Source organism: Hippocampus guttulatus, chromosome 22 (genome assembly GCF_054856545.1).
Source record: "Hippocampus guttulatus isolate MCC_2025c chromosome 22, RoL_Hgut_1.0, whole genome shotgun sequence".
NCBI classification, from domain to species: Eukaryota; Metazoa; Chordata; class Actinopteri; order Syngnathiformes; family Syngnathidae; genus Hippocampus; species Hippocampus guttulatus.
Genome location: NC_141282.1, coordinates 1,083,917 through 1,094,070, shown reverse-complemented (window position 1 = coordinate 1,094,070; position 10,154 = coordinate 1,083,917). Strand labels below are relative to the sequence as shown.

The 10,154-nt window shown below is 41.8% G+C and overlaps 1 pseudogene; it reads left to right on the top strand.

Annotated features, from left to right (window-relative positions):
- The first annotated feature begins 5,404 nt into the window (after positions 1-5,404).
- LOC147185924 (uncharacterized) lies at positions 5,405-9,878 on the top strand (annotated as a pseudogene).
- The last annotated feature ends 276 nt before the right edge of the window (positions 9,879-10,154 follow it).

Below are 10,154 nucleotides of genomic sequence, written 5' to 3'. Positions count from 1 at the left end.
TCACCTGCAATAAAATATGTGAATAGTGAACTAAGAGTTACCTTGAAATTCATTTCAATTAGGATGGAATAAAACATGTCAAAAATCCGAGAGGCACATGGTGAGACAAGGAGATTTGAAGAAATACTTTATTCTCCAAAAGGAGATCAAAATGGCTGTACACGGCGGACAATTTGTGTTTCTCCGGGAGCTGCTCCATAATACGCACGGACTAGCAATGCCACTCGAGTGAAGCGCGCCTCAGCAGTCGATAGTCAGCTGCTCTCTGCTGTGCGTGGGTGAGCGTGAGGACATACTCACCTGGTTCAACCAATCAGCGCCGACGCAAACTACGTCACATATCAAAGAAGCTTTGAACCACGACAACAGCTAAGCTAGCCTAGCCAACACGACGCTCGAAGTCAGACGGACACGTTTTTCTGATAATCTGTATGTTTTCCTTTTTGCCCAAATATATGCAGTATTTTTGTTCGAGTGAGGGTGAGGTCTGGCTTGATTCGGCAGGCAGCATCGCATCGCTCGATGCACTTCCTTAGAAACACAGTTTGGCGGGCTTTTGCGCCATCGACTCCCGCTGGATTGAGTCGACGCAGTTCATGTATTGGTTGGTCACGTGATCGTCTTGAAGTAGAACGTGCACCGAACCAGGGATTGCTCTGTGAGCTCGACCCGTGCGTCGACGCATCCGTGTTGCGGGAGCCATCACTACAAGACGGCCATCATTGCTTTATTGGACTGTAACATCAATATCTCAAGCTTCGGGGCCGAGTTGAGCTGACTTCGCTCAACTTACTTGGCCTCGCTTGCTAGCCGCTGCGTTGCAAAACAGATCACGTGTGAATGTAAAGTGTTGTGATTTTTCCCTAAAAATGTGCACAACAAGAGGAAGGGTGGAGTACGAGGAGCAACTTTGTAGGGCAAAAGAGGACAGCGGGGCTGTTTTCAACAAGTCTTGATCTCGATTTGGCTCACGCAGAGCAGGTTTGGTCATTACTAGTTCTTTATCTAGAGGTCACGACCTACTTTTCTTCCTGTCATTATTAACCATTTTACACGACGTCTCTGATACACTGGTGAAAGGACACTTTGATTCTTTCCTCTTTCATCTCAAACTGCTTTAAACAATAAAGCGTGTGAGGGAAAAGTGGTTAGGATTGCACAACTGTCCGTGTTTTATATGTTGTCTATTATCTTACTTTATGTTAACTGTTTTGTTAAGCGCTTCGTTACAGCTGCAGCTGTTGTGAAAGTGCTATATAAATCAGCATGTATTGTATTCTGTCAAAAGCAGTTAACTCATTCACTCCCAAAGACGTTTTAAACGTCTTTTCAGACTTGGTCTAGAATTGGCTGGTACTGGACGAGTTAAGACAGCCAAACTGACTTTTTATTTATTTTCTCCCAGTTGTCTTTCCTGAACTTGAGGACTGCGTTCTTACTTTTTGGAAACTATTTTATTTTTTTCTGGGAAGGGGCGTTGATTTGACGGACACGTCAGCTAGCTCCCATTGGGTGCTCTTCTCATGGTTCTTGCTTAAACTACCATATTACGACTATAAGGAGGCATTAAAAGTCTGAAATTTTCTCCAAAATGGACAGGACGCCTTATAATGCGAAGCGTCTCGTGTATGAGCTGAGTTTCAAAGCATGACTGAGAGCGCTTCTGGCCGACAAGCTGTTTATATAGAGAACAGGCGGAGTGAGTGACGACAGGCATGCGGAAGTCCGCCAATGACTGAAGGGTGGGCGTGTAAGAGGACGCTAAAAGCACTTCCCTAGCAGGTACCAGTCGCCAATGAGTGAAGGGTGGGCGTGTAAGAGGATGCTAAAGGCACGCCCCTAGCAGGTACTCGTCGCCAATGAGTGAAGGGTGAGCGTAGAAGAGGTGAAGAGAAAAACGTGAGTACATTGTAAAGTGGCTAAATAAAGTACAACCGAACTCAGTTTTGCTTCCGTTGCCTTTTTAAAAACGTATTTTTGGCGTGTGTGCATGCATGCCGTATGTTTAAGATGGCATATGTTTTACCATGCCTGGCTGCGCCCAATAATACAGTGTATTTTGTGTATGTGTCAAACACAGAAATAGCACCCGTTACTGAGACTGCGCCCAACAATATGGTGCGCCAAATGGTCGTGAAAATATGGTATGTCAGAATTTGTTATCCGCAGGACCGAATCGGGGAACAGTCCTGATCGACTCCCCTGACTCACGGGCCCGAACCCCCGTTTACGTCTCGCCCCCTCCTCGCGGTAACGCGGGACGGCTGGGGAGACGGGGGTTCTTTATTTCATGCAAGTCGATTACGAAAGAGATGCGGCTAGGTTCCTGACCGCTTTTGATTTCACGAAGCCAACCCGAATCCGCCTTCGCTTATTTGAACTCTAATAAGTAACCGACAATTAAAGGTCTTTCGATTTTTTTACTTCTGTAGCAAGTGGTACAGACCTAGTATTGATTTAACAATCCCGGTCAGGATCGTTCTGATTTGTTTCGTTACACTGTAGTAAACTATTTTAATTAACTATTCATTTTTCGAGACGGATCACGCGGCCCGGTATGAGCGAGCACACAACCTTTGATTAATCTACGAAGGTTGAATGGTGATATGAATTAAATCATAAAAACAACTGTGGCAGACGATATAATGAATTTTGACACATTTATTAAGATGACAATTATTGTGAAACATGTATTATCAACCATTGTAACCGCAAGACGCGGAATACTATTGCGGAATACAAGAAAAACATTGTTTAAATGATATTTTTCGACTTAATATCAAATGAGAATTATGTAACAACACAGTGATTATAATGAGAATAAAAGGAGAGTAAGGTAAAAAAGATTACCAATGAATACGAGTAAAAATTATGATAAGAATAAAAATGAATAAATTAAATAAGCACCTGTCGATCATCATCGAGGGAGTCAAGATTGATCAGGTCTTAAACTTCCCGTGATTTTACTTATTCATTTTTATCATAATATTTTAGTACCATTTGTATACTTCCTATTTTTAACATAATCAGGACAACAATTTTGGGTGATAGACATTTAATACATACGGTTGGCTCGTTTCTTCCGACACGCAAGAGTAGTATATTGTTTATGTCTCCTTACAGACACAACGGCTAACTAAGGGCAGTTGGAATAAAACGGAGTGTTAGAGAAAAGCCACCCCAATACCTGTATTCAAGTTCTGCCTGTTGATTGTAATATTGTTGGTAATCCTATTTCCGTCTGGTCCCGGAAATTGTTTGTCCGGGGGGATCAGGGCTTTGCCCTGATTCGTCCACCCGCGCGCCACTGGACTGCGGTTTTTCTAGCCCTGAATAGGCTCCTGTGGTTATGTCAACCACTACAGCTGGTCCGGTTTCTGCAAATGATGTTTTTTCTGTTCACAGCTGTTTTGCCCTTCAAAGGGTGAGGCGGCTTCTTTCACTTTCTAGCTGATCAGAAATTTCCACTGCTGTGCAGTCAGGCGTCCTGTCACACCCTCACAGCTCTTCTATTTGAATTCAATACTTTCCGGTTTATCTCTTTTTTTTTTCCATTTCGTTTATTTATTGAACATAAAACATATACAGTAATAATTTGACGGAAAGTAAGGTAAGTAAAACAGTAAAAAGGAAAGAGAAATCAGTCATCATTCAACAGTTATTTTGTTCAAGGGAGTAGGAAGAAGTAAAGTAATCTTTCGCGCTTTAACCCGTAATCTTCCCTCAAATCAATGATAGTCATCGTGCACATACTTGAATTAAAATCACATGTCAAAATCACATCTATGCATCTTAAAAATAATATCATGTTTACACAATTCATATTGATTCATTATCTCCCATGCAATCAACAGGTTTTTGATCTTGTCTGGTTCTTCATCAGGAGGCACCATTTGGGAGTAAATAACGTTCTCTAGCAATAATGTTGACACCAAGCAGTTTCAAAGCGTTTATCACAGCACACAACTATTCTAAATTAAATGAATAATACCATGTTGTTATTTCATGACAACACTCAAAAAGAAGAAAGAAAAATAATCATCATAAAAAAACAGTTAACAGTAAATTCTGTAAAACTGTATGATCACATCTTATGTATTGCCATTTGTTAAACATTTGTTTAAGGCGTATTTTAAAGGCATTGACTTTGGGATGTTCGATTTAACCATATTTAATTTATATACCGTACTCTGTAAATGGACCTTTCGCGAGCTGGCGAGAGCTCAGTGGACAATTTGTTCTGATGTTATCTAGTGGTCAAATTGGATAATGCATCCTTAGGCTGAATTTGAGTCTAGTTTTTAGGTCAATGTCATATTTAACTATCAATCGTACCATCACTCCTACCATGAAATGGCGCGCCTTCCATCAACGACTGATCGCAGACAGACAGACTATGACGAAAGCATGACCTTACTCTGAACCTTGCAACATAACCACCACTTGAACCTTATGATGTGACCTTGACTTAAACTGTCTTAGCAACAAAAAATAATATGAATACCTTTTGCAGGCATAGACCAGACAACGCTGTCAGTGCATCATTTGGCTCGATTGCGGTTTCCTGCTTGCAGCTGTGTTCCAACCAAAAGTAGAGGGCCTACAAGCAATTAGGGTTTTCGTCAAAGCCAGCATTAAGATGACTTCTAAAAAATGTTGTAACATTAGAGCACCTGGCATCATGTTATATGAAAACAAATGTCTTTCGAAAACAAAAGCATTGGATTGAGAAGAAAGATTAAGAAATGAAAAGAAGACGAAAACATAAGATGATGGAACGGTCATCCAGAAACAGACAGGATGATGTCCATTACAGAAAGCATGTTATCCATTAGGAGTTACGCCCCGTTTCGCATATATAAGACTTGCATAGAGATGTTGCCTTTGCACATTTGTGCCTTGACCACAACAATTGCTTGTATCACACTTGTGTCCTGAATGTTCAGTGAAGCCTCTTGCAAGAACTTCTCCATTTCCAACATTCTCTGTGCCTTGCCATGTCTTTTTTGATGTAGTTCATCAGGGTGTGCGCATGTGTGTGTGTGTTTGTGTGCGCGCACATGCAGCAGGTGCTCATAGGTATCTTGGGATATGTGATATGTATCCGTATCTGTGTTGATTGGGCTTTTCTAATAACCGTCATTCTAAATCTAAACCATAATTCCACACGTGTTTGTCTTCTTGTGTCTTTCAGACATCAGCAAAGATGTTTGTCCTGAGCGGCTGAATGCAGAGTCTTCTCACATTAAAGAGGAAGAGGAGAAAAAAGAGATTTCCCACTTAAAAGAGGAAGTGGAGCAGCAGGCCCAATATATTAAAGAGCAGGAGCTACAGTACCGTTGCACGAAAGTGGAGGTGGATGAGCCCCCTGACATCAAAGAAGAGGAGGATGAGGGAGGTTATCTGCAAGGTGCCATTTACTGGTGTCCTTCAGAAGAGTATAAATGAGGCAGACAGAGAGGCTCCAAGCACCAGCTCATGTCAACACATGACAACAAAAGGTGTTGGAAACCACCAGGAAGAATCAAAAGTAAATGGCATCTTAGCTCCACGATCAGAAAGTGACAACATGTCATTAAATGCAGATGAGGATGAAGATGACTCTGAAGGTGATCTGACATGTAACACAGACAACAAACCCTGGAAATGTTCTCACTGTGGGAAAATGTATGCTTGTAAAAGTGCTTTGGAATTCCACATCAGAACACATACTGGTGCAAAACCGTTCACCTGTTCAAACTGTGGCCGGAAATTCTCTTGTAAGGCAAGCTTAAAAAGTCACACAAGAACCCACTCTGGTGAGAAACCTTTTGCATGCACCGACTGCGGGCAAAGATTCTCTCAGAAGGGATACTTAACACGTCACACAAGAACCCACACTGGTGAGAAACCTTTTGCTTGCACCGTTTGTGGGCAAAGATTTTCTGAGAAGAGACACTCAACAAGCCACGTAAGAACCCACACTGGTGAGAAACCTTTTGCCTGCGCAGTTTGTGGGCAAAGATTTTCTGAGAAGGGAAACTTAACATGTCACACAAGAATACACACTGGTGAGAAACCTTTTGCCTGCGCAGTTTGTGGCCAAACAGTCTCTCAGAAGGGAAACTTAACATGTCACACAAGAACCCACACTGGTGAGAAACCTTTTGCTTGCACAGTTTGTGGCCAAAGATTTTCTGAGAATTCAACCTTAAAAATACACACAAGAATGCACACTGGTGAGAAACCTTTTGCCTGCGCAGTTTGTGGGGGGAGAAGGGTCCTCTTTTTATGTTGTAATTTAGATGTTTTAATTGCACTTCTGAGTTGCACTTTTATGTTTGAAAAGTGCTATCCAAATTCACTTTGATTGATTGATCTGGCGCTGCACCTCCGCACGCCAACTTTCTCTTTCAAAAAAATAACAAAACAAAAGAAAAATAACCAACCTTTCTTCTTGGATTACAGCCAAACGCGCCATTAAGAGGACAGCGACGCCGTTTTCAAGACGTCTTGATTTGGCTCACGCACAGCAAGTTTGGCCTCTTTGAGTTCTTACGCAATAAGTCCATAAGAAAGCTGGATTTTCTGTCAAGAGAGACAAACTCACTTTTTTTTTCTTTTCTCCCAATCCCCTTCCCTTGAGTACTGTACTACGTTCTTACTTTTTGGAAATAATTTTCTTTTTTTCTGGGAGGGTGTTGGTTTTACACTGCGCACAGGCCAGCATCTCTTCTTGCAGAGTTGAAGTCAAGCCAGCCGCCACAGAGATTGTTCATACTCTGCATTTCTGTAATGTGCATGCTGCACAGAGGCGTTGGTGACTTTCAAAATAAAAGCTAACTAGTGCATGCACATCAGTGGTTTGTATTCAAAATACTTTTTTTGTGGTCAGACAACCATGAGTTCACCCAGGGAGTAGGAAAATACTCTCAGAAAGTACCAAGAAGCGTTCTGAAGTTTATGTACAAAAAAAGTCAATGTTAACTTTACATCAATGACTCAAAGTTCACCCGATTAAAAAAATAATAATTGAAAAATAAATTTCGGTTATCCGAAACCCAGACCAGGTCTAGTGCACACTCGGCCACCCGAGGTGTCCAACCAGACTACTTTCAATTATTGTTTAAGGCCTCTGAAATCTGACATGTCAGCCTTTTCGCCTGATTAAAAAAAAAAAATCTATTTTAGCTCTCCCTGAACCAGACCAGGGCTCGGGCATACTGGCCCAGCCAGGATTCCAACCAGACCACTTGTTGTTGCACAACATCAGCTGAGCAATGCTGTCTTGTGTAGTGAGGAAGGGAAGGTAAAGTTAGAGACAGTGAGTGAGATGAAAGAAAAGCTACCAGGCCTGATTAAAGGATATTCAGGAAAGAATGAAGCCAACATAACAACTCAAAATTTACTCATTTTTTTCCCAAGACACGGAACAATCAACATAAAAATACAGTCCACTATACTGTAGTTTAGTACAATGCTTTACTCTATTGGTGTTACAATACTTGTACGTTCATCCAAGACATGTACTGTAGTCGTTTGGAAAATTCTGTTTGAAGGAAAGTTTGGACATTGCAAATATGATTCCCTACGAGAGAATTTCTTCCTGTAATCTGGTTGGATACCTGGGGTGGCCCGCGGTGCCCGAGATTTGTTGCAGGTTAACTAAATTCCTTTTTAACTAATTTACACCCTTTGACGTATAAATTCGTCAATTAGCGCATAGCCGCTGCCTCCCCATGATGTGAAAATACGTCAATCACGTTTTTTCATGGGGGAGGGTGCTTTTTGTGCTTAATTGCACAGCACTTTTGTAATAATAATAATAATACATTTTATTTATAAGCGCCTTTCAAGACACCCAAGGACACTTTACAATAACAAAAAACACAAAACAATACGGGTTGAGCAGTGGCAGCCAAAACGCGCCAGCGTTCACTCAACCCGATGGTCAGAAAGAAACCACAGGGGAGGGAGAGAGGGAGAAAAAACCCCACACTCGAACTACCCTCATTTTGAGGATAATTTGAGTGAGGCAAAAAAAACTCCTGCACAAGCATATGACAGTTACAACAGGTCACAAGACATAAACAATGAAGACGGTGAATCAAGGGAATGTATGAGGGAGGGGGTGATGGTGGGGGACTAGCTTCCATGCATATTTTCATCAGGGGAAGGTCGAGATAGCAGATGTTGTTTTGGTAGCAGGCTGCCCAAGAATTTAAGACAGCCTTGAGTCCGTGGCTTATGTCTCTTTAGTGGCGTCGATCAGCCAAATCCATGATTTCGGTCAGTATTTGAACACGGATTCCAGTTTTCTCCAAGTTGTTGTCCATCCTGCAGTGACGCTCCAAAACCGCAACAGTTTGTGGTTGAGCACAGTCTGAGTCTGAGTGTTGGACATCCGCGTTATGCCATCCTTAGACCGGCAGCCTCGTCCAATAGAGCCGCTCCCGTCGGTTGAATTTTCGATAGATCAGGAAACTGCTCACACCAAACAGCAGCATACCTGTTATCGGGAGGCCGAAAATGTAGATGTCGTCCAAATCCTCAACGGACAGTGTTGACAGGCACACCATTCTCTGCTTCCTCCAAGGATCTAGGGTGTACCCAGCAGCAAAAGTCCCTGAGGGGCAAGTAGCCTCCCCACTGCCTGCTCTTCTCATCGAGAAAATGTTGTCGATGGCATCGAGAGACCAGCCAACCAATTCCATGTTTGTTTTTCGGATGAAAATACGACAGGAGGCTAGGAAAAGTCAGACAAAGACAGCACACTTTTGTGTTGCGCTTTCATTGACGAAAAGTGCTATGTAATTGAGGCTTGGTTGATTGATTGATCTGGCTATTCTAATAACCTTCATGGTAAATATAAACTATAATTCCACGCATGTTTGTCTTCTTGTGTCTTTCAGACATCAGGGAAGATGTTTGTCCCAAGCGGCTGGATGCAGAGCCCTCTCATATTAAAGAGGCAGAGGAGAAAAAAGAGGTCTCCTTTAAAGAGGAAGAGGAGCAGCAGACCCCTGACATGAAAAAAGAGGAGGAGCAAGAGCACCCTTGCATGAAAAATAGTGACACATCATCAAGCGTTGAGGAGAATCTGATGGTGATCTGACATGTCACACTGACAACAAAACCTGCATCTCTTCTCAGTGTGGGAAGATATTTACTTGGAAGAGTTCTTTGAAAAGACATATGAGCTCATACACTGGTGAGTAACCTTTTCCCTGCACAGTTTGTGGCCAAAGATTTTCTCAAAAGGGACACTTAAATGGTCATAAAAGAATACACACTGGTGAGAAACCTTTTGCTTGCACCGACTGTGGGCAAAGATTCTCCCATCAGGGAAGCTTAAAAAGACATGTAAGAAACCACATTGGTGAGAAACCTTTTGCCTGCACAGTTTGTGGCCAAAGATTTTCTCAAAAGGTCCACTTAAATCTTCATAAAAGAATACACACTGGTGAGAAACCTTTTGCTTGCACAGTTTGTGGCCAAAGATTTTCTCATAAAGTACACTTAAATGTTCATAAAATAATACACGCTGGTGAGAACCTTTTGCATGCACCGACTGTGGGCAAAGATTCTCCCGTAAGGGAATCTTAGAACGTCACATGAAAATGCACACAGGCGAGAAACGTTTTGCATGCACCGACTGTGGGCAAAGATTCTCTCATAAGGGAAGCTTAAAAAGTCACACAAGAACCCACACTGGTGAGAAACCTTTTGCTTGCACCGACTGTGGGCAAAGATTCTCTCATAAGGGAAATTTAAAATGTCACACAAGAACGCACATTGGTGAGAAACGTTTTTCCTGTTCAGTTTGTGGCCAAAGATTCTCGCGCAAGTATCAGATTAAGAATCACAAGTGTGATGATCAGACAAGCAGTCATCATTGAAATTTTCACTTCTTATCTGAGCAGGTTTCAGGTTTGCATGCAACAAGTTGATTGTATTTTATGTACCTTCTTACTGGGATGCTGAAGTTTTCTTTTCCTTGAGTGCATTGAAAAGCTTTTTTTTTTTGGTTGTAATGAATTAGAAAATCAAGCATTTTCATCAGGATTATAATACTTTTTAATCTCATGGGAGTTAGTTTTCATTTGGTTGCGAGTTGTGGTTTTTAAATGTAGTTTGTTGTATGTCGTTTTCATAGGAGGTTTGGTCATTTGTAT